Source organism: Canis lupus, chromosome 4, assembly GCF_011100685.1.
Source record: "Canis lupus familiaris isolate Mischka breed German Shepherd chromosome 4, alternate assembly UU_Cfam_GSD_1.0, whole genome shotgun sequence".
Lineage (NCBI taxonomy): Eukaryota > Metazoa > Chordata > Mammalia > Carnivora > Canidae > Canis > Canis lupus.
The window spans coordinates 5,661,051-5,673,594 of NC_049225.1; positions in this window are offsets into that span (position 1 = coordinate 5,661,051).

A 12,544-nucleotide genomic window follows, 5' to 3' on the forward strand; every position below is an offset into this window, starting at 1 on the left:
AATATTTTCTCAATGCCTTCTGTGATTTCTGCTTGATTTGGGCTTCTTTTCTTGGCTGAATTTAGTTTATCTTGCAAGCAAATAAGCCGGCTCAGAGGCAGCCCGTTTGTCAGTTTCAAGAGATCTAATTTGAACAAAATCTAATTTCTTTTCTTTTTTAAATCTTTCATTCATATTTCAGGGTGATTTTAATTTGTAATATCAAGTTATTCAAAGCCCAAGTCCTAAGATGCCGGAGGGAAGACAGTTCTCAAGCATAGCCAGCTGAATCCAAGAAAAAGCCTGAAAATCTTCAGGCGAGTCTGGCCTCACAGGATTGTCAGCCTGATTCTAGATCAAAGGGGCTCAGATAAATGCATTAACTTTAGACTACATCTCCTCCAAGCCTCAGATCCACTGGATGCTTGCCCATCTGGGCTGAGACCTGGAGGCGTCTGTCTTTGGAGCAAGGGTGTCTTAAGGTCAGAGCTAAAGCACAGATTTCCATGTCTGGTAAAACAACCAGCATGTGTTTACCAACACGAATGATATTCTCAAGGTCAATGCTGGGTTTCTAGCAAAAGGAAAAAATAATTGGTATTCAGGATAGAAAAAAAGCAAATAGAGTTGCAGGCCTACTATTAAAGTTCTCTGTCCAGGGCCCAGTTTTAGGGATGTCTCTCATGGGCCATTCTGTGATGTGCACCCACAAACTGGATCTCACCCAGATCATATACAGGTGCATGAATTTGGGACCAGATTACATTTTCCCTCATCTTTTTCCCTCTTCTTAAAGGACACAGCTCTTATTGACAAATATGAACAATGTTGACGTGTGTTCAGATGCCATCCCTGATGAGGAAACGAAAAAAGAAAAAGCTTGCAACGTGTTTCTTTCTATGTGGCGCCACACAGCTCAGTTGCTCCAGCCAGAGATTTGGGAGTCATCCTTGACTTCTTCCTTGCTTCACCCCACCCTACTGCCAAACACTCACCAAGTGTTTCTCTCGACCATCTCTTCCCCGGCCAACGCTGGTGTCCCAGCCTGGTCCTCAGAGCCTCCTGGCCACCCTCTGTGTCCACATGCAGACCCACCTTGCCCAGCTATGAGAGCCATCCTTGTGGAAGACAAATCTGTGAACTACTGTTCCCTCTTAAGACACCCTCCTCTCTGGGACAAAACCTGAGCTCCTCGATGAGGCCTTTGGGGATCTTAGCCACCACTTATCTCTTTAGCCACCTCAACCACTCCCACTTCAAACCCGAACTTCCTGTCAGGCCCTGGGTCCATAAAGAGCAGGGCCCAGAGCACAGTGAATTGGCAGGCCCTTTGTCCAAGACAAAAATGCAAGGATAAAATCAAGATTTTCAAAATGGCGACCACAGAGCATTAAGCTCCACGCACACAACTTGTGTGACTACTTGTATCACATGCCCATGAAGTCCCGCTGACCTGCCACATGTTTTCACCTCAATTTCCTTGCTCTTGTGATACTTGGCCTGGAATGTCCTGTCTATTCTCTGCTTCTATCATCCTCTCTCTTCCTTGTTCTTTTTTTTTCTTTTTTTTTTTTTAAGATTTTATCTATTTATTCATGGGAGACACACACACACAGAGAGAGAGAGAGAGAGAGAGAGAGAGGCAGAGACACAGGCAGAGGGAGAAGCAGGCTCCATGCAGGGAGGCTGACGTGGGACTCGATCCTGGGTCTCCAGGATCATGCCCTGGGCCGAAGGCAGGTGCTAAACCGCTGAGCCACCCAGGCTGCCCTCTTCCTTGTTCTTTAAGATTCACTTGGCTTGGGTGTCTGTGCCAGAAAATCTCCCCAGACTTCCCACCTGCAACCCAGTGTCCCCAAGATTGGGTGAGTTTTCTTCCTCTGAGCGCCTTTTAGACCAGTGGTTCCCAAAAGCTGAGGTGCCAACCACATGCTGTATAAGCACCTGGGGTGGTAGTGAAAGTGAATCTGAATCTCAGGCCGTGGAGCCTAGGCATCTGCCCCTGGAAAGCTCCAGAATGGACGTGCAAGTTTGAGAACAAATGGCCCTTGCCCGGTCTCCTTATGAAGACTGTGTTTGGCTCCTCCGTTTCCATAGCATCTAGCACAATGCCTGGCACTTCATACACCTTGATGCTTATTTGCTGGGTTGAGCGAACTCTTCCAACTTAAGGTCTGCCTTCTTTCCATGTGTTTCTCACTGACTCCTGGGTCCTCATAGCCTCCTCTCCATTTCTTTCAGAGTTAATACATCTCCACATGGCCTCTTTGCCTGGCCCTGAACCCCAGGAGTGACCCACAGGGTTGGCACTTTCCGCATGAAGTTGCCAGCTGGTGTGCGGTAAATCCTTGGCTTCCATTGTTCTGAACCCCAAAGGGAGACCCTAAGCATGTGCCATGGCTTCCCAAAGAGCTCCAGAAGGAGAGAGACTGATGATGCTCTCTCCACAGATGTGTGCATGAGACAGAATCTCATTTTCTTTGTGGTTGAGAGCCCTCATGTGAGACCCCGGTGCAAGCTGCAGGCCAAGGAGATTGCAAATGGCCCCACGAGGCCCCAGACTGGCAGCATGGTGCAAGGCAGCAGTGAGCTTGGCTCTGGATGTGTTTGCCCCAGTCCCAGCCCAGGCGTTGGGAGTGTTGATTACAGAAGTCAGGGGAGCTGTGCCCAAAGCCTGACAGAGCTCACATCCCTGTCTCTTAAGCCTGAGCTTGCAGAGCAGTACCTAGATACCAGAAAGATGTGGATGACAGACCACTCCAGCCCTGAGTCTCAATGCAGGATGCTGGGTGTTTCTTTGCAGGGAGAGGAAGAGGTGCCTGGGTGGCGGATACAAAGGTACCAACAACGGCCTAAAATTTTCTACTGTCATTCACTCCCACTTCCCTGGTGGACAGAGGGAGTGGCAGGTACAGCTCAGGAGCTGCCTGTGTGTCCTCCATGTTGGGCTCACCTCATCTCAGCCCAGGGGTCTCAGCCAGCCACACTCTCAAGACAACCCCAGGGCCTCCTAGATCTGTAAGCCCCACAACAAGCAAGCCACTTCCAGCCCTTGGGTCCCCCCATTGCCCTTCCTCAAGGCATCTGGGCCACCCCAACACCAGTTTCTCTCAGGCTTATTTTGAGACATATCTACCAGAAGCTGGAAGACCGCCTCACAAAAACTTGGCCTTCTCTCTCCTGTTTTGATTAGTGTTCTTGCTTTGTTGAACAAATATTTTATGGCTGTTGTTTCAAAAATTAGTTCTTTCTAATTAAGGGCATCATCAGATTTGGATCCCATGCCAGCCAAACGAGGCAAAAATTTCTAGGCCTCAAGGAAGCTGTTACAGAGAGGGGAGCCCCGTGGTTTCCACAGCATGAAGAAGGACAGGTCACCCCATAGATGATTAAACAATTGTCTGGGAGCCAGTTGTCTGGTGGTCTGTGAATGGCTGCCTGAGTAAGCAGATGTCTCGTGGATCACAGGGTAATTGGGAGCCACTAGTCAATCTAGTGCTTCAACCACACACAATTTCTCACTCTCTGCCTGAACTTTTCCTTAATCATCATCATCATCACTCACTGTTAATAGACTAAATGTATTGAATGCTTAATATGTGCAAGGCATGGTCTTAAGTGTCCTCCCTAAAGAGTCCCATTGTATCCCATAATAAGCCTGAGGTGTTGCAGTTATTAACTCCATTATGAATGGGCTGATTGAACCTCAGAGGTGCAAGTCACCTGTCCCAGGTCAGACACATATTAGGATTCGAACCATGCACCATGCTGTCGCGGTGGTGAACCTCTGCATGTAGGATTCCATCCCAGTACAACCTGGTTCATGGACCACTTCGCTTCACAGCCTCCCACCAGCAGGTGGGCTCTCAGTTCTCTGTAGCACCCCCATCGGCATCTGTATTTCTGTCTACCTGTTGTACAGTAAGAAACATGTATCTTTGGTCTTTGTCCCTGGTTCCTGGCACAGAGTTCTTAAAACCCTTAGGGTTTTGTAAGTGAAGGGAATGTTATTTATAAAGGACCCTTTGATAGGGTGCCAGGATGGCTCAGTGGGTTAAGCATCCGCCTTTGGCTCAGGTCATGATCTTGGGGTCCTGGGATCGAGCCCCACACCAGGCTCCCTGCTTCTCCCACTCCCTCTGCCTCTCCCCCTACTCATTTTCTCTCTCTCTCAAATGAATGAATACAATCTTTAAAAATAAATAAATAAAGGCCCCTTTGACCTTAGCTGAGTTTATATGCTAATGAGGTGACTCATAAAGGCTCCCAGAGGAACCAGACACATGATGGGGGAAGGAGGCATTTCAGAGACATCCCACCTCATCCTCAACCTCCAGAAGGGGAGAGGAGCTGGGGATTGCATTCATTCAGCAATGGCCAATGATTTAATCAATCATGTCTACTAAATGAAACCTCCATTAAACCAAGAGGGGGCCTCTTGGTGGCTTTCTAGTTGAGCATCTGCCTTTGGCTCAGGTCGTGATCCTGGGATCCTGGAATTAAGTCCTGCATTGTGGTCCCCACAGGGGGACCTGCTTCTCCCTCTGCCTGTGTCTCTGCCTCTCTCTGTGTATCTCTTATGAATGAATAAATGAAATATTTAAATAAAAAATTAGTGGAGACACCTGGGTAGCTCAGTGGTTGAGTGTCTGCCTATGGCCCAGGGCGTGATCCTGGAATCCCAGGATTGAGTCCCACATCATGCTCCCTGCATGGAGCCTGCTTCTCCCTCTGTCTAGTCTCTGCCTCTCTCTGTGTGTCTCTCATGAATAAATACAATCTTAAAAAAGAAAGAACAAGGGAGGCCAGCACAGTTCCTGGAGTGCTGCATGGGCTTAGCACGGTTCACCCTTCAATCCCCAAATTGCAGACTCTAGTTCTCCATGTGTGGCTTCTGGAACCTTCTCTTTACCTTCAGCTGATGAGATAAATATTCACTGGGTTGGTTATAGAGAGTGTGACCTTCAAGTGACAGGTAGTAGCAAATTTCAGCACATGCCTAGGGTCATACTGATACTTGGTAATGGAGCAAGGACAAGGCTTCCCAGTCTTGTGCCTGGGACACCCTCTACCCCTATCTCACTGTCTTTTAACTTTCCAAAGTATCCTTCCTTATTTGATGCTTCAGTTTCATGGGACCTATGCAAAACGGAGTCTCCATGAAGCTGCCGTGACTCCCTCCAGGTCACACAACGTCATCGGTCACCAGCTTTGTCAGACACCTCCACTCCGCACTCCATCTTGGACTTCTTTCCATCAGGCAGTGTACTTGGCCCTTGGCTGCCCACTTCCCCACCCACCAGATGTTATAAATCACAAGCCTATCAGCCTTAAGGCCTCTGTCCTCTGCAGACGTGGGCGCTAAGGGCAGGTGGGAAGGGGGAAGATTCCAGAAAGACCCCACTACTGTCAGCAGCTTCCATGGCAGAGAGGATTCACTGGGCCAGCTGGGTCCTGAACTTGGAGGCTGACATCAGCTCCCGCTTGTCCCCAAAATAGCTTCTTCCAAAGGGTCTGCAGCCACGGCCATGGGGAGGCACGATCAGAGCCTCTGGAGTTGTTGGAAGGTGGAAGGAGGAGGAGGAGGGGAGGCCCGGGGAGGAGGCCTGGAGCCCTGCCACCCGAGTGAGGCTGGTGACAGGAAGACTCTATCAATCTTGTGTGTAGAGCCAAATATGGTGCTGGGGCTCAATAGGTAATAAACAACAGTCACATTACGGGCTTGACAAGGAGAGACATTACAGATGAGAGCCAGGGCCAGCCTGACGTCACCGCGTGCAGCCCCGAGCAGGCCGGCTCACCCCCGCATGCAGGAATTCCATATTTGTCCTTGTTGGGCTCACATGTGCTTTCTTCTTGATGCACTCAGAGCAGGAAGGGGAAACTGAGGTCCATGTGTCATTATGGAGACATGTCCCGTGGGACCTGGTATGAGCTGAGCCTGTGTCATGTCTTGACTTGCTTTTGCTTTTGGCAACGTTGGCCATATACAGGTGGGCTCTTAGTGGCAACAACAGTAGATGTCATGCCTGGAAATCACCAGAACTGGTAAGTTTTCTGGTATAAGTGGTTGAAGCCCACTTTATTAAAACGAGAGTTTCTGATATTCCAAGACAGATGTTTGTAAGGGGTCAGGAGAACACGTGGACACCCAAGGTTGGCCTCTCCTTACGGAATTGGGTCACAGCCTGGCTGGAGATGAGCCATCACATGGATAGATCTGAGAGCAGAGCCAGACAGCCGACCTGTGTGCAGGGCAGCAGGACCAGGATGCATCTGGGGTTGTCCTCCCACACATCAGGTGCACTGGCCTCATGGATACGGTGGGACCTGTCCCTTGCCCTGTGTATTCAGGCTTTCTTAACAATGAGATTTCTCTGGAGTGCATGTCTGCTATAAGCACAGAGGAGAAGAGCTGACAAGGAAGGGAGTGTCACACTGTGGCGAAAAAGCACAGGATTTTGAAGCAGAAAGATCTGGCTTTGGGTCTTAGGATCCCAGCTGAGCCTATTACCAGCTGTGAGAACTGAGGGTGTTCTCGCTCCCCATAAAACAGGGCAAACTCTCCCTCTTTGTGGGGGTTTTCAGGAGCATCAGAACAAGCCTCCCATAAGGGCGGAACATGGTAGATTCTAAGAAATCCAGAGAATTGGGGTTCCCCTCATTTGAAATGATAAACTACCTGTAGGTTGATGTTGGCTAGAAACCCTCCTCGCTCCTGCTTGCAGCTTTGTGGTTCCGAGCTCTTGAGAACAAGCTGTGGCTTTAAAAATGCGGGTTGTCTTCTTCAGAAGAGAACAGCCTTGGCCAGAAAAGCCAAAGCGTGCCGTGTTCTGACGAGCATGACTGTCTGCTAGGCCCAGAATGCAGAGCAGGGCGCCGGAGCAGGGCTACTCTGCGGGGTGGTGGCAGGCCCAGCTGTGAGGTCGGGCTCCATCACCACCCTTTCCCTGCTGGTCATCGTCAGGGAAAATGCACACAAAGTTTCTGAGGGGGTCAGCAATCCGTGGGTGGGAGCCCCAGGTGCAGGGATGGGGAAGCATGTGGTTCCTGGGCTGCCTGGAAGCGACAGGCTCTCTAGACCATGTTGCTTCACAACGTGGCCACCACACTTGGCGCAGGGAGGGTGGTCACCATATGCCTTCTGTGCCATCATGTTGATTAGACTTACTCCCATTTGCTCTCTGCAATCGCCGCCTGAATGGAAAATTAGGAGAGCCATACGCATTTGCTTCATTCTGCCCAGGATGGAAAACCCCCATCCTTTGTGGCGGAAGGAAAACATGTAGGAGGCCATCGGTCTAAGCCTTAAATGTCACGGAGTGAGATTGTGCCAGAGCGGTTTCCATGCTGATGGACCAAAACGGTGAAGAAAATGGAGTAAAAATAGGAAATGAATTAGGACGTTGAAGAAGGTAGGCAAACCATCATCACACCAGAGTAGGATTAAACCTAAAAGCACTACCTATTAGTCTTATTTGGAAGTTTGCAACTCATATCTCTCCCATGGTGAAGCCACATTAAGAATAGTAGATTAAATAAATAAATAAAGAGTAATGGCAGACTGTGACGATTGTCATCTATCACCCCCAGAGCTCCATGTTTCCTCGCGGTGCCAATGAAACCAGTGATCTAAATATTAACAAGTGGAACACATTGTAAACACTTAGTTCTATATTATGATCACTGTAAAGTCATTACGATAGAAATAAAAACTGTTTTTTATTTTAACTATTAATATTCATCAAATGTTAATGAAAATACCTAACAAATAATTATGAAAAACACATTGCTTAAGTGATAAAGATGAAAGAGATGATAATCATTGTGAATATTTAATCTGCAAAATAAAGAACATACCATTAATAAGACTTAATTATGTCATTAAATATTTAATTTTACTTTCACTCCTAAATTTTGTTTGCATTTTGCATATTTTAAATGTAAAAAGCTTTTTAATAAGATTTGTGGTTTCAGTGACATCAGATGTCGGAGCATTTAAGTTTGACTTACTGTCTTCATCAAACTGGTCAAACATCATTTTATTTATCACTAAGTGATATGAACGACTGTCTTTGCAGTTTACTACAAGTTATGCTTCACACAAAAGGGGGCTTTAATAATTGATTCTAAGTTATACCCACAAAAACAACATTTTCTACTGATGAAGACAAATAATTGCTTCCCCCCAACTTTTTTTTTTTGAGTTTCACACCACATCTTTTAATATCTGCCTAGGAGAATACAGATCTGCTTCTGCCTAAGTTTGCTCTAGAATAAGTCCTACCCCAGCCACAAGTAGATCTGCTCATTGTCTCAGAATTGGGCCCATCACTCATAGCTCCTGTTTCTGGGGGTGTGCTTGCAATTACAGAGAGTAAGAAAGTTTCCTGCTGCTGCAGAGTGGCTCTTGGAACTCCCGGCCTGCCCCTGGCTTGCAGCGGCCCCCTCCTCTCAGGTGATCAGCGCAGGGCTTGGCTGTGCGTCTCAGTGGGACAGCCAGCCTACACACAGCATAGGGACGCAGCTTGCGCAGTTCGCGAGAACCAGCTGTGTGCCTCTCTTCCCATTCTGTGTTCAGCGGCATCACTGGTCACTGGAAATCAGCCATGAAACATTTACGCCAAAGAAATGGGCCAGTGCCACAAATCAGAGCTCCACCTTGCCCCCCGCCCCCACCCCAGAGAGCCAGCTGTTAAACATTTAGCGGGCACATGACCGAGCACACGGACAGGGGTCAGGACTTGATGCTCCACCGTCTCCCTTCTAACCCCTGCCCAGCGGGGGCCTCCAATGACTCAAAGCTCAGTGGGAGGGGTGCCAATGCTCTGCAGTCGCCTGCTGACCAGGACACCTAGTGCCCACCTTGGCCCCAGGCAGCTCTGTGCAGTGTGGCAGGTGAAGCTTCCTTCCCTTGTGTCCATGTCTCCTGACCACCTTCTCTTCCTGGTCAGACAACTGAGGCAGTGAGGTGAATGGCCATGGCAGGCGTTTCCTTTGTGGACTAGAACCCAAAGAGGTTTTAGTTGGGAGGTACGGTTGCTGCTCAGGCAGTGTCTCCACCTGAGCTCTGACGGTTAAGCAGAGAGCTGGACGAGAGGCAAGGGAGCAGGTGTCCCAGATGGCCCAGCACTGAGGGCCTCTGGTCCCAGACTACCCTAGATGCTTGGTCACCCTCAGGCCATCTCTGATCATTTCTCTCAGTGAGGCTAGACACCGGATGAGATTAGGAGAGGCAGGTCTTTGGAAAGGCCTCTTCCTTTTCTGGAAGCAGCTAGAAAGGACAGGAGAAAGCAGGAAGGAACCAGAAGTCCCAAGGAGAAATGCAGTGTCTCCATCCTTGTGCACCAACGAGGGGCCTGAAGCTTCGGTCTGTGGCTTACTTAGAACCCCAATTACCTAATCTCCAGGGCTTTAGGAAGGTGAGCCCCAGGCATTGGTGGAGTCCTGCAGGGAGGCTGGTATGGCCTCCTGCCTCCTGGCTGTTAGATCTGCGCAGGCTCATCAATATTCTGGGGCTCTCCACTCAGTCCGCTCAAAATTTCCCAGTCCCCGCAAACATGCTCTTTTGGGTGTTCCTTTGCAACTTGGCTGTCAGTGCCTGACTGGCATACCGATCCGGCCCTTGGGGTAGCAACCTGGCACATCCGCCTGTCGCTACTAGACAGACAGGCCCATCCTGACCCCCGAGGCAGGCTTCACAAGGACATGCTGGCCCTTTTCAGAGGAGACGCTGGGGTAGATGCTAAACTTCCAGCTTTAAAAGAATGAACAGTGACTGGAATAACAATGGGGGGAGTCTCCTGGACTCATGATGCTCAAGCTTGTCTTAGAATCGAGCCACATTTAATGATCTCCCCAGTTTCCCACCTCTTTGGTGAGTGAGAGAGTGGGGTGGGTTCCAGGGCTGCTGATCTGGGGGTGGTGTTGTGTGATGCTCCCCCCTCCTGGGGAGCTCTGCCTACAGAAGGGGTGCTGTCCGCAGGCTGGAGGCTGTCTTGTCAACCAGCAAGAGGTGGATTCACTAGAGGTTCAGAGGCTGAGACGTGTGATGTTAGTCGCTGATAAGGCCTGACCGCTCATCTGCTTTGCCTTCCTCCACCCCCCTGCTGGTTCCCATCCTTCTGAGGAGCTGCTCAGGGACCACCCCTCTGGTATGTCCTCTTTCATCTCCACACCTGAGTCGGGGGCTCCTCCAGGCTCACCTAGCACTTCATGAGTCAATCTTTCATAGTCCTTACTCCTAACAGCACGTTCTATTTTTCTCCTCCTCTAGGACTTCTAGGTGGAAGGGACCTGGTCTTATCATCTTTGTATCGATAGCAGAGCCTAATATTCAGTAAGTGCTAAATAAATGGCTATTGAGTATTTTGAATGCTTGGAGGATTCCCTACGTTCTTTTGAATCACAGCTCAAGGGATTACCCCTCCCAGGAAGCTTTTTTAGGGTTAACCAAGGGCACTTCTACATTTCAGTACAATCCCAACCATTCTTCATTTTAGGAAATAGTGACTATGGCATAATTAATACTGATATCTAATATCGATTAAACACTTACAACGTGCCAGGGTCTGTGGTAAGCACTACATATGCATTCCATTCCTTAATTTTCACAAAACTCCCTGAATTAAATTCTGTTAACATTATCCCCATGTTACAGATGATAAAACCGGTATTGAAGTATTGAGAGGCTAAGAAACTTAAGTTGACTTATCTCAAATTGGCAAAGTCAGGATCAAACCCATCCACTATGACTTACTTATCATGTCCTAGTCTCTCTAAGTTTTATACTGGCTGCATAGCGAATGAATGACTAAAAGCTTCAGGGTGGCATTGCTGTGATGATGAAACGTTCTGTGTCTGTCCAGTCACGGTTCAGTTGGCAGCCACTATTCTCTTCTCGCGTGGCTACTGAGCACCTGACATGTGGCGAGGGTGCCTGAGAAAATAAACTTTTAAATTGTGTTTATTTATTTATTTATTAGATTTTATTTATTTGTTCATGAGATACAGAGAGAGGCAGAGACACAGACAGAGGGAGAAGCAGACTCCTCACAGGAAGCTCGATGTGGGACTCGAGCCCGGGACCCGGGATCATGCCCTGAGCCAAAGGCAGATGCTCAACTGCTGAGCCACCCAGGCCTCCCAAATTTTTAAATTTTAACTAATGTAAATTTAAATAGCTTCATGTGGCTAATAGCTACTGTATTGGACATCACTGCTCCAGAAGATCAAGGACATGTTTTAATTATCTTTCCTAAGTATCTGACCATGTAGTCCACGGCCATCAAAAGAAGGACTCAGGATGGCTCGTCTTAGTATCTTTCTTCGCTGGGAAAATACTCGGGTGTAACTTGCACTGAATTAGTGAAATAAGCCCATCAAGTTCTTAAAGTGTTTTTCTTCTCTAGAGCTTTCCTTCATATGAAAACATGGACAATTCTAGTTTCTTTGGCCTAGTGTGGGGCATTATCTTATATGCTCCTAAAAGCAACTGTGTGGCCTAATTCCCATGTTACAACTGAGGAAAACTCTGAAAGTAACACTCAGAAAGCGACAGAGACATGGCTTGAACTGAGTCTGTGTGATTCAGGCCCAACAACTGAAGGTGTAAGATGGAAAGTCATCTCAATCACAGGATGATCTTTGTTCAAGGTCAGAGAGAAGTAATCAACGTTGGCCACCTATTCAAAGTGTGTGTGTGTGTGTGTGTGTGTGTGTGTGTGTGTGTGTGTAATCATTGATCCAAGAATGATACAAGGCAAGTGGTTAGATTTAGTGTCTGAACAAAATAGGCCTACTCTTACTGCTTTGTGTTCCTCATAGTAGAGTAGAAAAGTTCTAGAGCTGTAAAGTTCAGTACAGTAGCCATTAGCCGCCTGTGGCTTCTGAGCCCTCGAAAAACGGCATCATTGAGATGTATTGCGAGCGTAAAACACACACCAGATTTTAGGGATTTAATATGAAAAAAAAGAATATAAAATGCCTCATGATCATTTCTATATGGATTCTACTGAAGTGATTATATTTTAGATATACTGCAGTTATATGATGTTATTTGTTTCTTTTTACTTTTTTAATATGGCTACTAGGAAAGGTAGGCATATCCATGGCTGAAAGGTCATTATTAAGGGATGTGAGGTCAGTGACTTGTTGAAACTCTCCTCAGCCTCCAGAAACACTTTCATCCCAATAATACCTGCCCAGAAATGAAGCAAAGTTGGTCAGCCATAAATAGGGCTTGGGCCTGTCCCTCCGTCCTGGCCCCTCCAGGTCGCGCTCAGGGCTCTGCTCTCGCCTTCCCCAGCCACACCTGGAGCTCTTGACACCCTGCAACACTTCTGCCATAAACCACCCTATCATTTCTTTCTTGAGCAGAGTGTTTCGTCATTCCTCTCTGGGAGGCTGGTTAGTGATGAGACCATGACACAGAAAAATGACCTGATCTCTCCAAGGTCGTTCTGGAAAGGCTGTGGCCGAGCCCAGCGGGGCGTGCAGTCTACCGCAGAGTTAACCGCCCCGAGCAGCCTGGAGATGCTTTTCCAGTGGATGATCTTAGCTGCAG